Source organism: Daktulosphaira vitifoliae, unplaced genomic scaffold (genome assembly GCF_025091365.1).
Source record: "Daktulosphaira vitifoliae isolate Bord-2020 unplaced genomic scaffold, ASM2509136v1 Scaffold_4, whole genome shotgun sequence".
Taxonomy (NCBI): domain Eukaryota; kingdom Metazoa; phylum Arthropoda; class Insecta; order Hemiptera; family Phylloxeridae; genus Daktulosphaira; species Daktulosphaira vitifoliae.
In genome coordinates this window covers 32,729,368-32,755,121 of record NW_026099575.1, presented here as the reverse complement: position 1 = coordinate 32,755,121, position 25,754 = coordinate 32,729,368, and the positions used below count along the sequence as shown (strand labels likewise).

General features: G+C 24.9%; 1 long non-coding RNA gene and 1 other non-coding gene across 5 annotated transcripts; one reads left to right on the top strand and one right to left on the bottom strand.

Annotated features, from left to right (window-relative positions):
* Positions 1–3,115: 3,115 nt before the first annotated feature.
* LOC126906071 (uncharacterized) lies at positions 3,116–12,744 on the top strand. 4 transcript variants are annotated; one of them, XR_007704178.1, is made up of 6 exons: positions 3,116–3,387; positions 9,995–10,161; positions 10,282–10,365; positions 11,092–11,180; positions 11,300–11,626; positions 12,599–12,744. It is a non-coding gene; the product is annotated as an uncharacterized LOC126906071 (long non-coding RNA). The 4 variants fall into 4 exon arrangements; XR_007704176.1 differs by lacking the exon at positions 12,599–12,744 and having other exon boundaries at positions 11,300–11,632; XR_007704177.1 differs by lacking the exon at positions 12,599–12,744 and having other exon boundaries at positions 9,995–10,166; positions 11,300–11,632.
* Positions 7,521–7,592, bottom strand: Trnae-cuc (transfer RNA glutamic acid (anticodon CUC)). The gene has a single exon. It is a non-coding gene; the product is annotated as a tRNA-Glu (tRNA).
* Positions 12,745–25,754: the final 13,010 nt, after the last annotated feature.

The following is a 25,754-nucleotide window of genomic DNA, read 5'->3' as shown; positions in this document are numbered from 1 at the left end:
TTAAATATCAGATATTCATTTGATTATAATGCATATAAGAGCATTTTAATACTTTGGGTTTTGGAGCTATGTCTCAAAATATATTGATGATTATAATTAATGTCGAATAATAATGAATTTATGAATACATTCATATGTTTATAATTTGCAAAAATATTAGAGCTTAGTGTCAATTATATATACCAGGTTCAACACATCATGCGAAGTGGATGGTAAAAGCTATTCATTACTTCAAAGTATACTTTGAATTTACTCAGAAAGCAAAAACAGGATTCAAATATATTTGTTTATTTTCAGTATTAGTGTACATCGAAGTATAGTATACAGAAACTTCAGAAATGCAGTGACGTATCGGAATTCAATTTTGTTTTAATTAATAAATATGATCTCATAGATATTAAATAACAAAAGTAGAGTAATCTAAGTTTGTGAAATATATAAATCTACAGAATACAGGATTTTCATTTTTTTTTTTTAACAATAAATATTAATGTACAAAGAAAAATTATTGCTCAATTTAATTCTAATAAAAGATTTTTTGTAAAAAAAAAAAATTTTAATTGCATAAATTAGTTGATGAAAATGCATAAAAAATAAAATGGAATATTTCGTGTTTACTTCAACACTTGGATTTTTAATCAATTGAATTTGGATACTAGTTTTTAAATTAAGCCTATTTAATCATAAGTTTTATATTTTGATGGATCACACACTCACATACGAAGTGTGTACCACTTGCTAAAATACACCATTTAGGTTTTAATTTAGCAAATTTAGAAAAATCGTATTGGTCATTTGGATTTTTTGTTTTTTAATTTATTTATAATTTATAATTCTTTTAAATTATATAAAATAAATCTTTTCCGTGTAGTAATTTTTTTACCATCAGCATTTCTTTCATATATTGCATACAAAATAATAGCATTAATTTAAAAAAATTGTTGCGTACGATAGTATGTAGTATTTTCTATGTGCAGAGTAAATCCACAAAAAAAAATTAACATTGAAATATACGTACTTTGTGAATTTTCAGAATACGTAAATTGTATAATTTGAAACTTCACAAGTGGTGTTAAAATTATTTCTCAGTCATTAAATTTTAACTGGATATTTTATTTACCTACAGGTAATCATTAAATTAATTTAAAAAAAAGTCATATTTGTGGTTCTAGAACACAGGGTATTTTTTCATGTTTATAATTTTAAAAACTGCACTTTATGTGTAAAAAAAGGATAAAAAATTATTTTTTATCAATGACCTTCAAGAATTTAATGATAAAAAATTCAGAACTATAATTGCACTCACATTAGATGATTTCACCTGAAATGAATCTGTTGTTAATACAAAAAATACAAGAACACTTAAAAAATTCTTAACAAATATTAGTTCATTTGTATACTTTTCCAGTAATATTTTATTATAAAGTATTTACAGTAATAATATATTATAATCTTAAATTTTAATTCATTACATTTCATTCATATACTATGTATATAAATTTATGGACCACTAATTTTATAAGAGTATATAATACAAAAAATTGGAAACTGCTTTTCAATAAAACGATTTTTCTGTCAAAATAATGGAAATTCTTGTTTTATTTTTTTATTTTCTTTGGCTAGTAAAAATATTTTAATTTAGATGCTAGCTATAAAATAAATTTTATTTTTTTAACAGGATAAACTTATTATAAGTGAATGAGGACGACAATGCTTACAATTTTTAAAATTAAGAGCACAAAAACAATTTGTGACGTTTATTAACATTACATAGTACGCCATCACTTAATCAACTAGTTACTTTTGCAGTAACAAAATATTTATAACTTTTTAATTAAACTTAATTGCATGGCATACGTATTTTAATTTAATAACAATTATTTTTAATAGTTACGAAATAAATCTACCATCATTTAATAACAATGAATTATACTAACATTGTCTCATTTATCTTGGTACTAACGCAACTAATGGACAGACAANTATTTCTCTTGGTACTAACGCAACTAATGGACAGACAACATACGATAAAGAGTATGCAATTAATTTTTTAAATTCATTTCTTCGTAGAAGCATGTGGAACATTTCATAGTATAACGAATGGGACATTTAAGGATTATTATAGAAGATTAAAAAAATTATTTTAAGAAAACATCGCCGATGATAAAAATGTTCATCAAAAACTAAGAGAAACAATGTTGCTTATTAAGGTGTTTAGGTACCAATTAGCGTGCCTTAATTAGCAACATTGATTCTCTTAGTTTATGATCAACATTTTTATTGTCGGCGATATTTTCTTAAAACAGTTTTCTAAATCTTCTATAATAATCCTTGACGGTCCCATTCGTTATCCTTTGAAATGTTTCACATTATTCTATGTAGAGCTGATTTTAAAAAGTTAATTGCATACTCTTTATCGTATGTTGCCTGTCCATTAGTTGCGTTAGATACCAAGATAAATGAGACAATGTTAGTATAATTCATTGTTATTAAATGATGGTAGATTTATTTCGTAACTATTAAAAATAATTGTTATTAAATTAAAATACGTATGCCATGCAATTAAGTTTTATTAAAAAGTTAGAAATATTTTTGTTACTGCAAAAGTAACTAGTTGATTAAGTGATGGCGTACTATGTAATGTAAAAAAAACACGTCACACAATGGTTATGCACTCTTAGTTTTAAAAATTATAAACAGTGTAATCCACTCACATATAATAAATTTACCCGGATAAAAAAATAATATCTATTCTCTTTTATTTAAATAAATACAAAATTTAAATTTAAGTATCTTTACTAGCCAAACAAAATTTTATTAAAACATGAATTTCCGTTATTTAGACTGAAAAATCGTTTTTCAATTCTTTATACTATTTATACGTGTTAAATGCATAGTGAGAAATAGTTCAAATTTTTATGGTTAATTTTAATATAAATGTACTACTGTATTATTAATAAATTGTAATGGTACACTGGTGTATGGTATGTAAACACACATATTCGTTATTACACCTGTAGTTTATGTCAACATGCAGCGATTAGCTGTGTGATAATAGTCTGCTTATCGACGTTGGTGATATGAACAACGAAATAAATAAAGATAAGAGGTACTGTAAATCTACAGAATAGTTCGTTACAAAAGTGTTGTATAATGTCATAATAGATGTGTAAATCAACACTCATGATGTTTAAATACTTAATACATGTATCATTCAAACATTTTTCTTTAATTAGTCAATAATAACGGCAAAAGAAGTACTGGAAAGCAGAACATTTTCAATGCAGATATTTGGTTATATGACAGATAGAGCAGCGCACGCAGGTTAGATGACACATGCAAGAACTATATCACTACATATTTTTTTGTCCCATACACATAACCTAAGTATGTTTAAACAAAATTTTGAATTAAATAAGTAATAAAATTGAGTTAAAAACAGGGATTAAATTGATTAAAGTATCTTTCAGAGACGAGTAAAAATATTAAGGGAATAGTGTGCCTATTTAAACTATTTATAAAAAATTAATTATTCTTAAAAATGTATTATTTGTGTTTTAAATTGTTCATGTAACAAATTACAAATTTGAATATTATTCAGGGCTAAAAATAAAATGAGTATGTTATACAATCACTGTTCATACATTACGTGTACTATATGTATTATACATGATACATAAATTGATATATGAAACGCTTAAAACTATTTGGAGACATTAGTCCCGCCTGGATTTTTTTCCGGCTTTAAGCGCTGGTTAAAAAACAATGATATCGGTTTTATGATTAAAATGTAACGTTTAAGTTAGTTCCATTCCATATTTTGTAAATGATAAAAAAGTATATTAATAATAAAATGTCATTTCACCTCTATAATAAAATTATACAATTCTTTAATACTTAAAATAAAGAGGATTAATATATTCTTTTCTCTTTTTTTATTGTGTATATTTTATTTGTCAATTTTAAATTTAAAAACATCGGTATTGTCTTTTTAAATTATTTTGTTGATGTTACCACCTACATCTGACAAAATGAAAGAAAATTAAAAACTTGGTAACCGAATTGTTAATTAAATGGAAAACAGTGTTTAATTTAAAAAGATAATGAAAAAAAGATTGAGTTAAGAAATTTCTTTTAAATGTGTCCGTTTTATAATAGCGTAAGATACTTGTATTATTTAAGACTTGAGATAAAAAAAAATTGATTTGTCAAAAAACTATTATAATTCGTTATTTATAATTAAATAGTAATAGAACAAAAATAATTACCGGTCTTCTTTCTTGTAGGTCTTAGGTGGAGTATCTATATTACACAATGGTTAATACGACCCTGAGTATAGATAATGTACTATTCATTTATGCTTAACAGTACTACTTTATATCACACAACACTAATGGATTTGTTTTCTAATTATTAACATACATATGCATAAAATAATATTTAATTGCAATATTATGTTCTAGACGAATCAACGAGTGGAATTACTTCCTGTTTTCCAACCAGACGTAGAATGTCTGATGCCTTTTCTGTAGTCTCTGATTCTTATTATGTGTGTCATTAAATGTGATGGTGTATTAGAGATGAATTTATATTTTAATGGTTTTTACAAAGCCGTTATGATTTGTTATCTTTTTTCAAGGAAAATTAAGAAAACATTTACTTGAACTACAGTTTAAAAGTAGATTAAATACATTTGATTAAATTTCCAAATTATTTTAATGCTGAATAATCTCGACTTCAAAGATGACTTAATTAAGTTATAGTTATTGATATTTCCTTTGTCACATCTTATTTAAAAGCTAATTGCGTTGTACAAAAATCAATACCCAATTTTTAAGATTAATGATAGTGGTGTTGCCAGGATGGCTAGGATTCCCCAAAATTCATACAATGACCGTATTTTTTTTAATAAAAATTGTGTTTTTTAATAGATTTTCAAAAAAAAAAAATAGCCGTCAAAAATAATTTTCACTATAAAATAAAAACATTTTGTCAACCCTTTCCGAAAAATAGTTCTGACTACGCCACTATGATATGTGTTATGATTAAAAACAACAACATATCTAGAATTTTGTTCAGTGGTAAGATATACATGAAAAACTATATTTTGAAATTATTTTTTTCAAGGTTTGGAAACTGTTTTCTCACTTTACTGTGACTATTTGTATTTTTGAAAATTAAAAAATGAACTGCGTAACATGACATTTTTTACGATGTAATAAAATTACTATCATAGGTATGTTAATGAAATAATTCTAAAATTTTGTTCTAAACAAAGATATTATAATTAATTGTGTAACAACAAAATTTATTTGATATTTCACTTTAAAAAAGAGATGTTTGTGTGGCTAATTTGTAGGGTGATCAATAAGTAAGGAAACGGGTTTCTATTGTTCTCATTGTTTGTAACAATTGGCCTATTTTCTTACTTACTGAACACCCTGTAGTTCTAACATGCGTAAATTTGTTTCAAATAAGGGTTATTTAAACTATGAACAATTATACTATTTGTATAATGTAAGTATAGTTAATGCGTTAAGCATAATTACCATAGTTCCTTTATTCAATAGCCTATTATTATTATTATTCATTTCCTTTCAACAAAACCATCATCTTCACGTTTTTAATTATAGCTGTTGTTAAGTGTATAATAAATTAATATATATATATTTATGAAAATGTTTATTAACTTTTAATATTTCAAACTAAGATAATGTTTCACTAAAAAACCATATTATTAACTTACAACATTTTTGTAAAAAGTAGAATAAAAAATGCTTAGTTCTTACTTAATATTAATTTCATTTTCTTAAGCTAATATATTAAACAAGTATTATTACTATATTTATTAATATTTAACAAAGTTTTAAATTAGTTATTCATATTTATATGACGCTGTTTGTGAAGTTATTTGAAGATTTGTCGTATAAGTTACTAACTATTGACTTTAAATGAGGCGACTTGCTAATAATTATTGGCATACAACAGGTTCCTTGTTTGAGATTTTAGATATTCTTCATCAGGCCTAGAATGACGTTAACTGAACATTAATACTTCTTTTTCGCCACCTGCATAAAAATCCCAGAAATCTACACATCGGATTACTGTCTTGAATATCACTTATGAAGTTTTATCCAATAGTGATTCATTTATTAATGATACACTTAATGATTTTTAATAATGGTATTATTTCTTTAAAGCAAAAAACTCCAAGTAATTAGCAATTAAAAAAAAAAACAAGCTAGTCAATATAAAATTCTACAAAAAAAACTATACATAAAAATAATATCAATTAAAGTAAAAATTCAGTGACATTTGATATTATTTAGGGTTACTTAGTTATAATTCAAAGCAAAGAATTTTGTCAAATAATAACTGTATGTTACAATACACACATACACTGTTTAGTAAAAATATTATTTTAGCTTAAATTTAATAGTTAATAAGTTAATACTTAGTTAATAAGTATTTTCGGGTGCTTATATTTTTCTTATGGGCTTCATAAATTAAATTAAAAATAATTTATTTCCGACCTCATTATATTCGTTAATACTTACAATTACTCTTTTCGTTCTATATATAATATTTATTGATTGTTGATTTTACTTATATTAATTGACTAATAATTTTATTCACCATTTATAAAGAAGAAAGAAATTTTTGATTTGTATGATTCTTTCCAGAATTATCAGAACAAAATCTAAACCTATTATCATCTTTTATGTATTATTTCAGTTATGCTTTTACATACTTTTAGTCTGAGTATAGTTTATGTACCGTTTAAGATTTTTGGCAAGCCATTTAAGTCAACCAGACGCCAGCATAGTTATTAAGTAGAATTAACCATATGCATTGGTTCCATTAGTCACGAGTCATTTATTTCATTTTGTTGAATTTCTCATCTTTTATATCTAATGCATCATTATTTCTAATGCTTATAATGATATAACATTACAGACATAAGATTCAATTTTCTATTATTCATTTTTAGATATTATTGCAAAAAAGGAAAAATGATTTGTAGTAAACATATCTATTATAAATGAATTGATAAGCTATTCATTTTACAAAATAGGTGGATGTTTTGATATGGTATTAGTTGGTTTAAAATGTTCATTGAACTACAACTAACATACAATTAATTATTTTATAGTTACTTAATAGTACTTATGTATTTACCAAGACGAGTAAGGTTTCAGTTTTCTCTCCTACATGAAAAATTATGCTGTGAAGTTACAATTTTTTGACTTAAGAGAAGAATCAAACATTTGTTATGTTATCATTTATCTTAACATAATTCATAGATGCTTTATTATATAATAAATTATATTTTTATTTAAAAAATTTGTCTTTATATAGACAAAAAATACTCTACAAGACTTCATATTCTTTAAACATGAACTATTTTAGGTATAAAACTGTAGTAATATATCTTATAAACACTATTTATTTATTGTATATCATAAAATAATAAAAAAAATATTTATTATTAATAGTATTTTAGGATTGCAAAAAAATTTTTCCGGTACCGGGAATCGAACCCGAGCCTCCTGGGTGAGAGCCAGGTATCCTAGCCACTAGACCATACCGGATGGTGCTTGTGTTGGCATATTTATGTACATTTAAATGTAATAAGGAACATCCATTAAAAATATACTTATAATAGCATATTTTTATCACTACATAATTATCAGACTCCTCTCGCATACAAATAACTTATGAAATATTCGCCTAAGTTGTTATTAACCAGTCATTTTTTCAATTGGATTATTATATAGTAAATAAAATAGTCAATTATGTTTGTTACTATCAAAAAAATTTAGTGAACACACTTATAAAATACTAATGGTTGATAAATTGAGAAAAGTATTTAACTAAGATAAAATAAAAACATTTTTATTTTTTGTTTAAATAAGTGATTTATGATAAAAGAATTACTCTGTATATTATTAATATTCATAATTTTTTTCACCATTTAAACAAATTAAAATTGAAAAATGTATTTTTTTTTACCCTTACCTATTTTAGTAAAGTACCTTGGAAAAGGCTTTGTTACCGGATGATTTGATTTAATTTTCAACATTTGTAACTTTAAATTTGAATATCCAAAGGTCGATTAATATAGAATTTAAGAAAATATGTGTATTCATTTATATGCGTTAATTGTCAGCTACATAATTGTTATTTAATTATTTTAAGAAGTCAATAAATTTTGGAATAATCTTATTAATAATTGATTAATGCCATAAAAATATAGTGTTCAAAAATGTATTTCTAAAATGTTAATAGGTAAACATTTTTTAAATTGTTGTCAAAATAAAATTAAAATAATTTTATGTGACAATATAATGAAAATGTTAACAAATAATCGTCGTTTTACTTTTATCCAAAAGCGTTTTCAAACCGCTAGATAGCATTACNATGTGACAATATAATGAAAATGTTAACAAATAATCGTCGTTTTACTTTTATCCAAAAGCGTTTTCAAACCGCTAGATAGCATTACTTATTATATTAAGTTGTTTATAAGTTAACGAATAATAATATACCTCAGTTTATCACAAATTTCAATATGATTCTTTATAAATTGAGTCAAAACTGATCATCGTTATCACAATTACTTAATTTGAGTCTTTCAGTTTAATTTTGCATTGTATATTTAATTATTCCTTAAAAATATCCTTGTATAATATTCAAATATCTTTACCTCAGAACTAAACAACCGTAAGTCACATCTTGAGAATTTTAGAAAGATGTATTAATTTTTAATAAAAAATTTAAATAGAAGTTAGTATACTAGTAATATTGATCCACACTAGAAACTAAATAGTTAATTTACCATTAGTTTATTTTTTAAAGTAAATTATGTCAAGTATTGATTTTTTTGGCGCAAATTTATGTTATGACTTGAGCTCTTAAAGCTCTTATAAAATATGAATGGGTCATCGTAATAAAATTTTGTTGATAAAGTTTTGGTTAATTTTAATAACGCGTACAAAAATGTAATAACCTCAAAATCATAATTTTTGGATTTGGGTTAGTCTTGTTTTGAAATATAGATATGTTTTAAATATAATATGTGTTTAAGTTACGCATATTATATTTACACAGTGTAACATAATAGAATTATTTAATATATATATGTAATAAAATGTATATTATAAAAAGTTATAAACAAAATAATATTAAATTATATTAAAATATTTAGAATTCAAAGTGAGTAATTAAACTACAATAATAATATTTCGGTTCTAATACAAATTTATTCAGTATGACTTATTATATTTCTAAAAATGTAAACTAATTATATTTACAAATACTAAATATTTGAAAACTAATTAGTTTACATCTTTAATTTATTAATGTCTTATATATTAGTTAATACTTTTAAAATTTCGTATTTTTAATTTATTAAATGGTTATAATATATTATAAGATGAAAAGTTAATTTTTATTTCAAATCAGATGACAAATAATGATAATAATATAATGAGTGTTCAGTAAGTAAGGAAACGGGTTTCTATTGTTCTCATTGTTTATAACAATTATTAATAAGTTGTTAATTGACCCGTTTCCTTACTGAACACCCTGTTTAATAACAATATATTAATTTGTGAAGAAAATTTTTTTTTATAATTAAACAATAAATGTAAAAAGTTGTTGCCTTTTTCAAGTAATTGTTTTCATATTTGATTAGATAATAGAAATAGAATAGAACATTGATAAAAATCACCAAAATGAAAAAGAGCAATTTTCTTAAGAAAGTGTCACAGTGTTATAGATGATTTCAAAACGTGAAATATTTATAAAATCTATACTTCTAAAATACTGTTTATTTTTGTGATTTTTAAAGCGGTATTTAAAATAAAATATTTATGAATTAATATGAATTTATCATGTATCCTTTAATTAACTAAAATATTTAGTTTCTCTCTCCCGAGATTTTAGTTATAAATTATTTGATTTCATTACATTGAAATTAATTAATTTCAAGGTACGAGAAAGAAATTTTTAAACAAAATACTGAAATTCAAACAAACGTTTTGTTTGCTTGGTTTGAAGACATTTTCGATCCGTGCGTTTAATAATTGATTTATATACATGAATTGCATAACCCATAAATAATCGCTGCCTACCAGCCACTAACATATATAAACAATGGTATAGTATGTAAACTATTATTACTTAAAAATTCTATGTTCATTCTATGATTAAATATTCAGATATAAAATACGGTAGCAGTTGTATTTATATTCTATAACAATATAATATGCATTTTAGATGCCAAAACCAGTCCATACATAGATTAAGTGTAGAGTACGTGTATCAGAAAATGTCACAACTAATTTCCATCATGTTTCTAAGGTAAAACCTCGTGCAACCTTTTTTTATAATTATTTATTGTGCAAGATATAAACAAAAACTAATATTCTTAGCAATAAACAAATATTAGCAATTGGTGTAATTCCAACTGTCAACCATTTAAGAATGGTTATATATATATATTAATAGCATAAAAAAAATTGGTTAACTTCTTTAAAAAATATATACTTATAAGTTGTGTGTAATTATTTAAATACGGTATTGTGAGTTTACTATAGAATTATACAAAATGATTCTACTATTCATAGTGTGTATACCAAATAAACTAAGACTTTTTTGTTCTAACTAAAAATATTAAAAAAAATAATTATAGTTATAGTTAATTATAATTATATAGTGTTCATTAAGTAAGGAAATGGGTTTCTATTATTTTCATTGTTTGTAACAACTGACATGTTTCCTTATTTACTGAACACCTTGTATATAGTTATTCATTATTTATAAGGTAACTCTTTGAAAAAAAAAAAGTTAATAATTTATTAATATTTTTAATAATAATAATTAATATGAATTATTACCTATTTATAATTAAACATTTTTGAAAAATTACCTATTTAATTACGTTTTTAAAGTATGAATTAATAATAACGGTTAATTAATATTTAATTATGAGTATATTTATTTATTTTTATGCAATAAATATTTTATTGACTAATTGTGTAATGTAAAAATAAATATATTATAATATGTAAAAAATTGTTTTTACAGTATGTAACAAACAGTTTGGTTTAAAATAAAAACGATCTCTATTACAATGAACTTTAAGGTTTCTCTATAAAAATACAAACGGAACTCTGGTAAGATGTAACTCACAAGACAGATTTTGTTTTTTAATGATTAGTCATATTTATTTTTACTTAAACATTTTTATATTGAAGAATATTGTATAAGCTAATAGTATTATTTTTTATGCTAGAGAAGGAAACCGGATTAAGACCTATATGGGTTTCGTGTTGGTACCTTAAGATGGGCCCTTCTATGGAATTATCGTTACCACAAAAGAAGTGATAAGCAAATAAAAAATATCAGAAAATCTAGTCACTAATCAAGACTAGACTAGACAATTTTGAGATGGGCTCCTTAAGCTCGTGGGTCCTCTAATCCGGTTCTGCAGAGAAGACGGTAAAAAATCAACAGCTCACGGGTTCAGAACCGAACTTCAAAAGCTACACTTTGATGCGTCACCGACCAAACTATAGAAGCCGAAAATTATAAATTCGTATAAAAATTAATAAACTTTTAAGTAATAGTTTTTGTTTTAATATCTATAGTAGTATTAAATAGTATATCATGATAAGCGACCGATTTAAAACTAAGTAAAAAGTTGAATTTAAAATAAATACACAATATTCAACCTTTTACGGTTAAAAATGTTTTGAAATAACATCGCATAGATTTTTGAAAATCAATTTTTGTAGTCTATTTTTAACTTTTTTCCTCGTTCTTAAAAATTATCACAAGGCCTATTAGTGTTAAAAATAGCTGTCAGAATACATGAAGTATTGTACACGTTGACTGTAGGTCGTTACAAAATATTAGGGTACTGTAGACGGTAGTAGACACCTTAGATCATTTTAAAGGTTAACTTGAAATATACAATTTAAGCTGTCATATACATACAGCACTATTTTATACCATTTGTACGAATAGAAGGTGTTTTACCATTTGTATGGTATTTTTGAATTATTTCTATGTTTTTTGTCCAATGAAATGGCTATTAAACCAGGTTCGGCCTATTACAAATCTTCGGACCGTGTCATTCACCGGATTCCGAAATTCGTTTTTAATGCGCTACAGCGTTTTATTATTGCTTCGCGGCCACAGCACAGCGTATCATGGCTAAGTATGCTGTAGTACAGTACACAGAAGTCGTCGGGTCATTAAGCGTCACGGTTTAAAAGGCACCCGGCATAATCACAGGTGATACATTTCGTTTTTTAATTCAAAATCAAACTATGGACTATAATATTCAGCCGTAGGCCTGCTTATATCCCGTCCATTGAATTTTAATGTTGCCCATTTTATTATTAAGCGCTTTAATATATTAATGTATTTTAACGATACACGCCAACATCCGGGATGACATATGCTCAAATATGAATTGTACTTTAGTGATTTTATATAATATATATATATATATACATGGGAACTTTACTGAATATTAAAGCTTGATAAAAACAAGTGTAAGTAATAAGTTAAACTTATTCAACAATAGGTAGCAACATTTATAAGTGACCATGAGATGAATGAGTTCAGAATACACACTCTTGAATTACGAACCTCAAATTATTACGCAAATCTCTTAATCCGAATTCATTATTTTCAAAGTATATAATTTCGTGTGGTAAGTACGCTTAGGTATTTATACTTGCAGTGATAGCAAATCATTTTTAACCTTGGTATTCAAAGACGTGAGAAATTTCAACGTTACAAAAAACAATTGCTAAAAATTCATAAATTTTAGTTGAATTTCAAAAAAATCAATGTGATTTTAAACATAAAAACGTTATTGTATATGATTATTAATAGCCTGAGTTTTTAAATTTATTTCAGATTTTTTACTATTGATAACCATACGTCAACGTTAAAACTAAGCACCTCGGTGTTCAAATTTTTTCGAATATATACATATAATAATCAGCAACTATTAGAATATTTTAAGTAGATATTGAAAATCGTTAGGGTTTAAGTCCTAATTTTGTTGATACTGATTTTATATTTTATAATTATTTTAAATATTACATAGAGACATTAATTCAAATAATAACAATGCAGTGTAAAAGCTACAAAACGGGATACGAACTAACATTTATTTTGATGAAATTTTTAATTTTGTACAAAAAAAAAAAAAACTATAATTTGTACACTTTCAAATTCGAGATTTCCAAATGCTTTTGGATGAATTCGTCAGAATGTGTTCTTTTACATTGCGACCAAAGTATTTTATTGCTTAAAACCGTACAAAACGTTCCAGGCAAACTCAAAATTAAACTCTTAAAAGACTTTAACACTTTGAAGTCCCGTTCGCTTCATGATTTGTGATTCGTTCCCGACTTAAGTCGGTAGTTGACGAGATGCCAATACGACCTTATGTGCAAACCTTAGTCCACCACCAATGTATCGAATATGATTCCGACAGGCATGTAGAGTGTGATCCAAGCTATCGCAGTAAAAGCGCTGCGATTGCTATTGGTGTGCGATATGTCACCAACGGAAACGGTTTAGGTGGTGGACAAGTTATGGTTACACCGTAGAGGTGTTGGTCCGTTAGAAATAACTCGGTGGTGGCCCAGCAGCGATTACGTTTCGTTCGGCTACGCGTCATATAACACGGAGTTACGCATTAACGCACTATATCTTTTGGTCGCACTCCTGCAGGATGCTACACAGAACCGTTGAGAAGTATTTTGTCTTCTCTTAAAGGATACTGCGACCGTGACCAATTCATTGAACATTTTATTAAAGTCGTATTTCTTTCCCCTCGAATATGCACGAGGGATAAATCTTATTTTTGTAGTAAACTTTATTTTTAAACGCATTAAAATCTCGAGACGTACACGTGTTTATTATATGGAACCAGCTAAATTAAATAGTTCTAGATAAGCAACAGTAAAAGATATAGTCGTTATCGAACGTTGGACACGTGATTCGATTGCGCTTTCGATTTCATAATTGAATTAACGATAATAGAAGTTGGAGAAACTATTGGACATAAATAAACAATTAGAATCGATGCTCAAGTGGTAACTAATGTCCTAACGATTGCAAGGAGATTAAATGAGTTTTTGAGATTATCGGGATTTTTATTAGGATAAATTTTTACTACAAAGTTAGCAGAATTGTGCACAAGATTTCTTATAAAACATCCGCTAATCAATTGTTATGTATTGCACAGCCGTGGCAAAGAAAATTAACTTTTGTTTGAAAATTTGTTCCATGTGCAAACGTATAACACGAATAAAATCAATTTTCTGTTTATAAGCTGATTAGAAATAAGTGGACTGGCCTATACATTGCCTGTTTTTATTAATTTATTTTTATTTAGAAAAATAACAATCTGAAAAAGCCATTCAGTGACTGTACTTTTTTTTGATCGTTCGAATTATTATATTATTATGATACAATAATACAACAAACAAATAATTTGCAAAACTTTTATCTTTGAATTCAAAACTAATGTGTACGAATTTTATTATGAATTTACAAATGCTAAATGAAATCTAAAACTGTAAACAATGCCAAATAATGTAGACATTTTTTTCAAAAGTTAGCATGACGATAATTTTTTTAACACACGTCTTTGTTTTGATGTTATTTAACAAAACGATGTTTTAGCTAAATTTAGTCTTAATTAATATATCTGAAAATATTTAACAAAACAATTAGATTTAAATTTAGACCATTTTAATCACTAAACAATTGTATAATGTAAGTGTTAATTCAAATAATTAGCTGGGTCGTATGTTTAGGCATATAGACTACCTTCTTATGAAACTTCTTGTACTTTAATAATTTATTACAATTCAAATTTGTATTATGCGACACTAATGATACAAATATTATTAACATAAATTTGTATGATTAAAACTAAACCTGTCACTAACTTTAGAGAAACTTAATCAGTAATTTAATAAATTGGTAAGTTAATTATTTATAAAAATTGTATAATTAATTCGCTTAAATAAAGTTGATCAATAATTAAAATATTTTTGACTTTCAATTATTTTATGATTAGGATTTTTAACTGTATTCATAAAATAAACAAAACTTTTGGATATTTATTTAAATATTTTAAGATTCATCTGTTTTCTAAGGTCTAACACAAAACTATTTTTATATTGAATACGTTATCATGCTCCTGTGGTTAACGCTGTAGGATATAAATATTAAAAAGAATTTCAAATAATATTGTACACAAACTTATCAGAATATTACTGTAGCTAAAAATAACATAGACATTTGAAAAAGTAATGTTAGTATTATAGTAGCTGTATAAATAGGCTTATTAAGTTTATTTTGTGTTCAATAAGACCAATCAATGAATAAGTTATTCATTAAATATTAATTTACAGATGTGCTCCAAGTTCATTTTAAAAATATACTTTTACATTAATAATACGAAAGACGAGATTCAACAAATGGTTAGTAACAGTATTTTGGCAACATCTACCACTATGCTCTCACCCTCGAGGGAAATATAAGCTCCCAAACTAATAAACATTATTTGAATCACGATCACTTGAGATTTTTTGAGGCCTTGGAATTTTAGAGTTTATTTGTATCTTTTTAAAACTGCAGTATGGTGAATACAAACTTAGTAAGTTAGCATAATACACCAACAACTTCAGAAACAGACGAAGAAATGCCTCAGTAGCGTGTACTGGTTATTAGAGAATTAAAATTACTTAATTTTTTTACATTTCCTATTTTATATGGGCCCCCCAAACAGTTTGGCGGTTACGATAACAGCAAAATAAACTGTTTAATGAGTTCACACACTTGTATCATTATTTTATATGATTTCATAAGTATTCTCAATCCTAATTTATAGTTAATTAAACTCCGTGTGGCAAATATCACAACAGTTATTGTTATTATTAGAGTTCAATGCCGAACGACAGTGCAATGACTTTCAAAACTCTCAGATTTCTTTATTTGCTGCAAACAGCATTGCCCAAATGCTCTTAATTGTTCTAAATAAATAAGAATTAAGGGAATATTAATATATTTAAGTATAAATATATTATTTAAAAATTAAAAAGTTCGAATTAATATTTAGTACGTGTAATAAGTTTATAAATATTATTGATTAACGCTATTCATTATCTTGCCACAGTTTTCCAAAGTTGAAAACGGGTTTATCTATTTAAATTTATCGGTTCATATACTTATGTAAACTATTTGAAGAATATAAGTTTTAGTCATAATTTAGCATTAAGGTTAATACATGTAGAGAAAATGGTTAGGTATTTTACAAGTTTAATACATAGATTTTGTTTAGCAACAAAAGTTTTTCATTATATTTTCTAAGTAACTGGTAAAGGGCAAAACAAACTCTTGTTATCGCATATACCTCTTCGTAATAATATTTAATTCTGCAGTTTTCGTGTATGAATACAAGGGAGGGATACTTAAAACTATTGTACTATTATTATGTGGAAAACACGTGGTGTATTACAGTGTGTAATTATTGTACGCGTTAAAAGACAGAAAGTTTTACCGTAGAAGTTATTAAAATTATGTACACAACATTCATTAGGGTGGAACGGAAAATTTGTTCGCGACAATATTTAGCATAGTGAAAAAATAATTTCTTAAAATATTTATAAATAATTTATTGAATATTCAAAAAAAATTGTTTTTTCATAGTGCAGCTTGAAAAGAAAAATATATAATATACTCAATGTCGGTAAGAGAAAGATATTTTAGACTTTATTTAAACTATATAAAGTAAAATAAAACTTTGTAAGAATGAACAGTATAATGTATAATCTGAATATTAATTATGTAACAAAAATAATTTTATACTCTAAGAAATAATAATATTTTAATTTTCATCTAAAATTATATTATTAAAAAGTAAAAATCCAACGATTCTCACAATTTTTCTATTAATTTACGTGGAGTTTGATCCGTGAACATAAAGTAGAGATAGAAAACTTATCTAATGACATTATAGTAATTAATTATGTAGCTATATAAGTTATTTACATAAATATCGACCTCGTTATGTTCGTTATGTATAATTTATATATCGTTATAAAATAATGCGGAAAATCTACTATACTACTAACTTTAAGAATATTATTATTCATTGCAAACTGGAATTTTTTATAAAGCTGATTAGTAGTTAGTCTTAATTTTAGATTTAAAACTTATTCTTTTTTTAAATTTTTACAATTAAAGTAAATTTTAGTAATGTTTCTTTATGATTATGCATCATTGCTGGAAAAATGTTCAAGCTTTAAATTTTTTCATCATATTTTAATGGAATATGGCATTTCATTTAATTGAACTTGTTATATAATAAGTATAATTTTTTCATTAGTACTTTCTATGTTACCAGAAAATATTTGAATAGTAGTACATAAATGTCAATTCATGAATATAACAGATAAATGGCAGCTGAAATTTGTCTACTTTGGCGATCGGTTGCTAGTAAATATACCAGAGAAGAACATAGTTTTTCCTTTTATTAGTGATAAAAATCATTCTCGCTGTTCTCTAATATACTAATAGTATTTTTTAAGATATAATATTAAATAAGTGATTTAAAAGCTATTGCATTATTAAGTTGTAATATTTTGTTTTTGTATTGAGTTAAGTTTAAACACTATTAAATAAATTTTTCATTATATATAATAAAATATAAAACTTTGGTAAAAATAGGTTTATTATATATTTTTTAAAAGATATTGATAAAATTGTAATTTGAGGAATCGTCATGTATATTTCTAGTATTTCTGTTCAAAATAAAATACATGTAGGTCAAAAATGGAATATTTTTAATTACCACAAAATTACCTCTTGTTTTGCACCTCCATTTTAAAAAATAACTTTCTAAAAAAAAAGTTAATAAAATTTGAGTTTTGTTAAATATAAATATTATAAGGAAGGGTTTTTATAAACTTAAGTATTCATTTAATAAATATATATTTAAGGGAGGCTATAGAATTTCCTCTCATCAGCGTAACTATGTTATACGTTTAATCAAACTTTCAAAAACCCAATCGAATTGCAGGATTGATAATAGTGATTTTAATCACTGTCAGATTTTTATCTATAATAGTCGTCACTGTACAGGTCCCGTCTGTACTGGTTTTTTATTTTGGAACTGGACGATTAAATGACTAAGCTAAATGCGTTTTTTAATACAAATAAGTCATTTCTGAGCTCGTCTTCAGCCTTAAACTTATATTAAATTTTTTTTTATTGTTGATAAAATAAATTAAATATTGTAACGATAGAATGAAGAGAAAATCTAAATTATTTTTAAAGAAAAAATTAATTCACATTTTACAATAAACCATACATTTTTTGTTCATATTACTTTACTGTATGGAAACAGAGTTTATATTATAGTAAATTTAAACTACTACGATCTCGTCTATCATTTATTCAACTTATTTTTCAGAGATATCTACATAAATTATTATTTTTTGTTTCAAAACTTCATGATCAACTAATACATGTTAATTTAATATTAATATCACACAAGTACGTATACTGGATAAACAATGCTATCCTTACCTAGGAAGTCCTTTTTGGCATTTTTTTTAACTCTCTAATGAAACATAGTTAAAATATTAATAATATTAATATTTTAATATCCGTGCAATTCTTATTTTTTGATATTCCAGTGATAGAATAAACTAGGTGAACTACTGTTGCACGAATGAATTGTACCAATAGTGTATCTTATTGTTGGGCAATACTGAATTTGACAAAATAAAATACCTGGTATATTTATGAATTTTCACTTTTCGTAATTTTACATTCAAGTTCTAAAGAACAAACGTGATTATATTGCTTTGGACTATGTACAAAATAAACAAATAGCTAAAAACGTGGCTTCCATTGAAACAGCCTTGTCCATTTGATTGTTCACGTGATATTCATAGACAGCACGTCACATTTATCTAGATCGACCTTGTGTGCCCAATGATCATTCATCAAATCGGTGGCTGTGACCTGATGGCTAAAACACAATGCTGTAAATAACGATAATTAATTGTACCACGAGATTTCCGAATTGATAAATCCGTATATTCAATGAGTATTAGGTGGTGATTATTTTCTTTTTCACTTAAAAGTAACACTTGAACATTATCAATAACAAAATAAAACTGGACAATGTGTACAACAATATAGAATTACCTTTAATTAATGTTTTAACCTGCATTATAAATAAGAAAATATTTGATTTATATAAAATAAAACAAATATTGGAAATATTATATCTAATTTTTAAAAATTCACTTGTATTATTGCTATGTTTGAACTAAATTGAATGTTTGAAAATTCGCAACTTGCTAATCAATTAATAATAACTCCAAAATAAGTATCTTATTGTTAACTATTTTTTAATTGTATAATATTGGAAAATTCAAGGAATTACGGATTGTGGCTAAAATGCCACTGCAGAAAAGCACTGGAAATTACAGCGTCTTTCATTGTTTGCCATTAAGTCCCGGAGGTGTCAGTTAATTTCTCTTTTACAGTTTCTCCCTCTTTCTCTTTTTTATTTTCAACGCAGTTCTAAAGCTCTACCTCCTGATAATAAGATTATTTATCCGGTCACAAAAGGAATAAAGGAAACATGTTTAATACGACTGTAAGAAAGTTGTTGTAATGTTGGTCCATATAAGCCTTTTGAATATAATGATTCTATGCGTACCGTTTCCTGCCACGTTTATAACAATACACTATAGTTTATTTTTCTTGTTTCAAATTAATGCAAATGTTTTACATTAAAAGATTTTAAAGTTATAAAGTAAAGGGGTACTTGAAACTATAATCCTCTTCAATTTGACTAAACTTGCATCGGAAATAATAACCTTTACTTAAGTTACTAGTAAACATCGAAAACAAATGCTAAATAAATACTAAATTATATCACAGCTTATTTTCAATTTATACAAAAGACACGAGATTTGATATAAAATATTTTATTCGAAGATCTCTAAAAATCAATAAATACTATCAAAACATAAAAAATGCATTTAAATAAAACCTAATTCATATGAAATTTATTACTTTTTTACAAAAATCATTAATAATTTTTTATGATTTCATAAATTTGTACTTCTTTTATCAATCTAATAATTTCAAGTATAAAATATCTTTCTTATAGACGTATTTATAAATAAAATAAGAGTGTATGTGTTTGATTTGAAAAACTTATTAAAATAAATGTTTAAATCGAACCTTTTGCAGTATACGTCAGTTTTAAAGTCGAACCACTAACTTTTCAATAGGATTTGATTATTTTATTTATTTTATAACCAACAGTTACAGTTTATATAATTAAAAAATAGATTAATTTTTAAAATTTCCATCGATTCGGCTCCATTTCGTCATTCCAATTCAGTCCATTTATTGATATTTTAGCTGTCGAGTAATAAAATTGAGACATAATTATATATAAAGTTAAGCTATCTATGAGTTATTGATTATGCATAACTAAAAAGAAGGTACCATTGAATATACGTTAGTGAAGGACGTTTACCATTTAATTTTTTTAATAATTGAATTACGTACTTTTTTCCAGCCTGAACAATTTCCCAGAAACTAATAAATTAATTAACGGTGTCATTCATGTGTTTGATACAACTGACGTTTTCGATTCCCTTGTGGGTTCAATGTACAGTATTTACAAACTTAATTTCTATGGTAATCGAACCCTTTAATATCAGTGTAAGAGATTGCTAACTTATATCCTTTAATCGAGATTAAAATGAAAATCGTATTAAACTGTCAAAGCACAAATTCATAATGTCTTTATAATATTGTAACATCGCTACATTTTATGATTATCTACGTTTAGATCTATAAAGTTTATCTTTAAAGAAAATTTTCATTAATTTGGTTAAAATTCTACTTTTGGGATACTTTTTATAAATAATTGTGATGTAAAGTATTTCCGAATTAAAGAAAACTCTTTGAAAATTTAAATACTCTTTGATAACGTATGTATGAAAATATATAAATGAGCAAGATTTTTATTTTGTTGATGTATAATTACCATTATATTCAATCATTGAACTTGAAATTCTAAAAAGTAAACGGCTGTTATACATATTACATGTTTCCGTAATAATTTAACACTTCATTGAATACAATCTTCAAAATTATTATGATAATATTAGCTTGTCAAGATTAAGGGTAATTTGAATACATCAAAGAGCAAGTCATTGGTAAATTATGATGTCTCGTCTTGTAAATTATATTTGTTAGATCTAACCACCATTGAATAATTGGAACAGGGAAGAACAAGTAGTATAAAGAAAATATTGTACCACATTAATTTTTAGCCGAACAAACAAGACATATATTTCCTAAAATAAAGTATTGCTGTTTCAGCTCTGGTGAGTTCTTATTAAACATTTTAACCCCTTTTTAGGAAAGTTATTCGGAGTTTACGAATTTGAATATTAATAGAATAAGTTAAAAAAAAAACATTAAGTTACTGGAAAGAATGGAATTTTTCCAACAATAGCACATCGGTAAAAAGTAACAAAATAGTACTTTATCAATTCAAACGTTAAAAGTAAAGAAAATGTTTGAATAAGCAATATTTCATCAAAATAAAGAGCAATTTATAATTTTTATTGCAAACTCCACTTTAAAACGTGTCTTTATATTTTAATATTTTTTTATACATTTAAATAAATAATTTTTTTTTTATGAATAATTTTCATACACAGCTTAATTATTAAAAAAAACTATATATGTGATCTGTATCACTTTTATTGCTTAAAAATAAAAATATTAATTTTGCTGAAATGTTAAATTTTTATATGTTACTTTAAAGTATATTAAATGATTAAAAAAATATTTTATTTGTCTTAGGAATTAACAATTTAATTTCTTGATACAATTTTGTCAGTTTAACAATCGTTTGTGAAACTCATAAATAGCTGCATTACAAGATTTTTCTACTATAATTAACATATACATGAAGTATATTACATATTGAGTTTTTATGTGAATGTGTATATCATTCTATGTACTTAAAATAAAAAATCATTTTACTTGTATTCAGTAATTCCTTAAAACAAAAAAAACGGTAGCACAGTGGGGTCGAGGCACAGTGTAGACAAGGCAAAGATTGGACAAGTATAGATGATATTTGACAGTGATTAAAATCACTATCATAAGAAACGCTTCGATGCAAATCTGTTGATAGTGTTTCATTTAGAGAAATTGGTGGATTATTCCAAAAGCAACATTAACTCTTATTTCTTTGATTATATCCTGATTAGTAGGTCTTTGATTTTAAAATATAATATATGAATAAATACTAATTATAATTATTAAATTTAGTATGAAATTGATATTCAATAATTTAGTATTGCAATTTATACGGAGAAATTATAAAAATAATAAAGAAGTTGTATTTTGCTTTATTTTTACGTGTCTAAAAATTTAAAGGGCTTGATACAATAAATTTCAATAAAACTGTTTGTTACTATAAATAAATGCACTGAACTACAAGGAACTTTCATCAGTAACAAAAATATACTATTCTAAATCAACTTTTCGCGATGTTTTCAAATCTGCAATTAGACTTTTTCTATCACTTCTAAATTTAATATTATTAAAAATTAGTATTTTCATATAAAAAATTCGCATCGAAGCTAAAAAATTGGCTATTTAAGCTAACTCAAATTTATGTATTACATACAAGATTTGAACGCCTCCTATATATGGGAAAATTGTCCAATTTAAAAAAAAAGTATGTCAAATGAAAGATGTACTTATAATGTATTTAGAAAAAAAAAATTTTTGCTGATAATTACATTTTTCGAAAAGTTATAGCACTTTTAAGTTGAAAATTTAAAATCGAAAATCGAGAATTTTAACACAAAATTAGGGTTTTTTTAACTACGGCAGCCGTTTACATGCAGAAGATAAAGTGTCGGGACAAATTTTATTTTTTCATTTTATAGTACATAAAATAAGCTTTAATTTGATATATGTTTAAAGGACGCAGTATTTCCGGAACATTTTCAAAAATTAAGTTGAAAAAGTTAGTTTTTGTAAAAAAGTTGCTATTTTAAATCCCCCCTGTGAGCAGAATAAGTGTTAGATTTTCAAAAAAAAATGATATCAAATGAAAGAAAATTACCTAAGGTTTCAATATAAAAAAAATATTATTTTGATTTGTTAATATTTGAAAAAGTTATGGCAGTTTTAAAAAAAAAAACATCGTTATAAAAGGTGATTTTTATCGCAAATATTACATTTTTTTTATAATTTCGACAGCCATTTGCACATAGAAGATAAGGTGTCGGGACAAATTTTTTTTTTTCATTTTATAGTACATAAAAAAAGCTTTAATTTGATATATGTTTAAAGGACGCAGTATTTCCGGAACATTTTCAAAAGTTCAGTTGAAAAAGTTCTATTTTTTATACAATGTTTCAAAGTTTGAACCCCCCCTATATAAGGGGAAATTGTCTAATTTTAATAAAAAGTATGTCAAATGGAAGATGTACTTATAATGTATTTAGAAAAAAAAAATTGTGCTGATACATGCATTTTTCGAAAAGTTATAGCATTTTTAAGTTGAAAATTAAAAATCGAAAATCGAAAATTTTAACACAAAAATAGTGTTTTTTTAACTACGGCAACCGTTTACATGCAGAAGATAAAGTGTCGGGACAAATTTTTTTTTTTCATTTTATAGTACATAAAATAAGCTTTAATTTGATATATGTTTAAAGGACGCAGTATTTCCGGAACATTTTCAAAAATTAAGTTGAAAAAGTTAGTTTTTGTAAAAAAGTTGCTATTTTAAATCCCCCCTGTGAGCAGAATAAGTGTTAGATTTTCAAAAAAAATGATATCAAAAAAAAAGAAAATTACCTAAGGTTTCAATATAAAAAAAATATTATTTTGATTTGTTAATATTTGAAAAAGTTATGGCAGTTTTAAAAAAAAAAAGTGAAAAAAATGTCAAAATTTACCGATTTTTTTAATTGTAATTTTTTTGGATATTTCCCCTATTTGCGGGCAACGAGGGAAAATTTTTCAATTTTTAAGGGTAATATCTTCAACTAGATACGATTTGTGATCTTTTGACGTATTATTGAAAGAAATCGGTCCAGTGAGAGCTGAGAAAAGGTGGCAACAGACAAAAAAAAACACATCAATTGTATAATTAGCTTCGCATCGAAGCTAAAAAATTTCTATTTAGTTTGATTCTGAGTATATGAGTGATAATTTTTTGTTTCATTCTGTGCTAATTATTAAAATAATATTTTATATTTGCTTACACTCAAGTATCTATAGAATCTTTAAAACTCGTTATAATATCATATCTTTGACCAAGACAGTTAATTTTGGAGACAATGTCACAGGTATGTAAAAAATTAACTTTCTCTAGCCATTAGCTTTAGTATTTATAAAATTATAAATGTATTAATACTGTCACGTCTTATCATTTTATATATACGATTTGATTTTTGAGACTGCAATTTTCAAAAATTTAATCCGCTCAAAGCAAACAATGTTATTAACTTTTTTAATTTTTATTAACAGTATGACTTTCATTCGGACAATGATGAAATGGTTGACTTCNAATCCGCTCAAAGCAAACAATGTTATTAACTTTTTTAATTTTTATTAACAGTATGACTTTCATTCGGACAATGATGAAATGGTTGACTTCTGTTGAAACAGATATGATCTGATGCAATAGTTTTTAAAAAATGAGTGTTATACCAAAAATTGACCATTTGTTTATTCATTATATAAATTTTTAAAGTTATTGTTATGATTTTACATATAATACAATAACTAATTATGACAAATAATTTACTAGTCTAAAGTTAGAGCACTTCAGCGTAAAATTTAATGACAAAATTCTAAACTTTGATGACAAATTTTAGTTGAAAACGTTCCATTAATCATATGACATTATGTAAATGATCGCATCAGTCATGGTGGACAAGTCACGTAGAAATAGCATACGAATAATTATAATATATGTACTGATTGTATCTTATATTCATTTTTGTCCACTTTCATTTTCAGATGCTTTAAAATTCATTATTAACATAAACTCTGCAGCTATCTCAATTAAATTACTTATAAATTTGATAAATATCATACAAATATTATGTCCATTTAGTGAATAAAAAATTATATCAAAGTTAATTTCATATTCATCAATCCATAAATAAAAAAAATAATGCACGTCAAAGTACAATTATTATCAACTACACATCGAAGTTGATACATTCAGTAATTAAAAAAGTTAATACTCAATTAATTGGTAAATATTTAAAATAATCAAATTTCTTAGTTTATAATCACATAGGTTATTTTTATAAAGTAACTATTAATCATTACTTAAAAAAATATGTATACTTCGTATAAAATTGTATTCATAGTTTAAAAAATAAATGTCAAATTACAGAATTATGAATAGTTGAAGTATTAGTAAATTTTAAAGTAAATTTCCCCTGAATGCACATATGTGTTGATTCATATTTTATTTAACTAATGAATTATTCTTAAGATATATAACTTTATTAATATATGATATATTAACTTGATTGTCTAATGTTTTTCTTAAATAAATGTTTAAACAAAAATTTGTTTTTACTAATAATGGACGTAATTCATATTTTCCGAAGGGACAA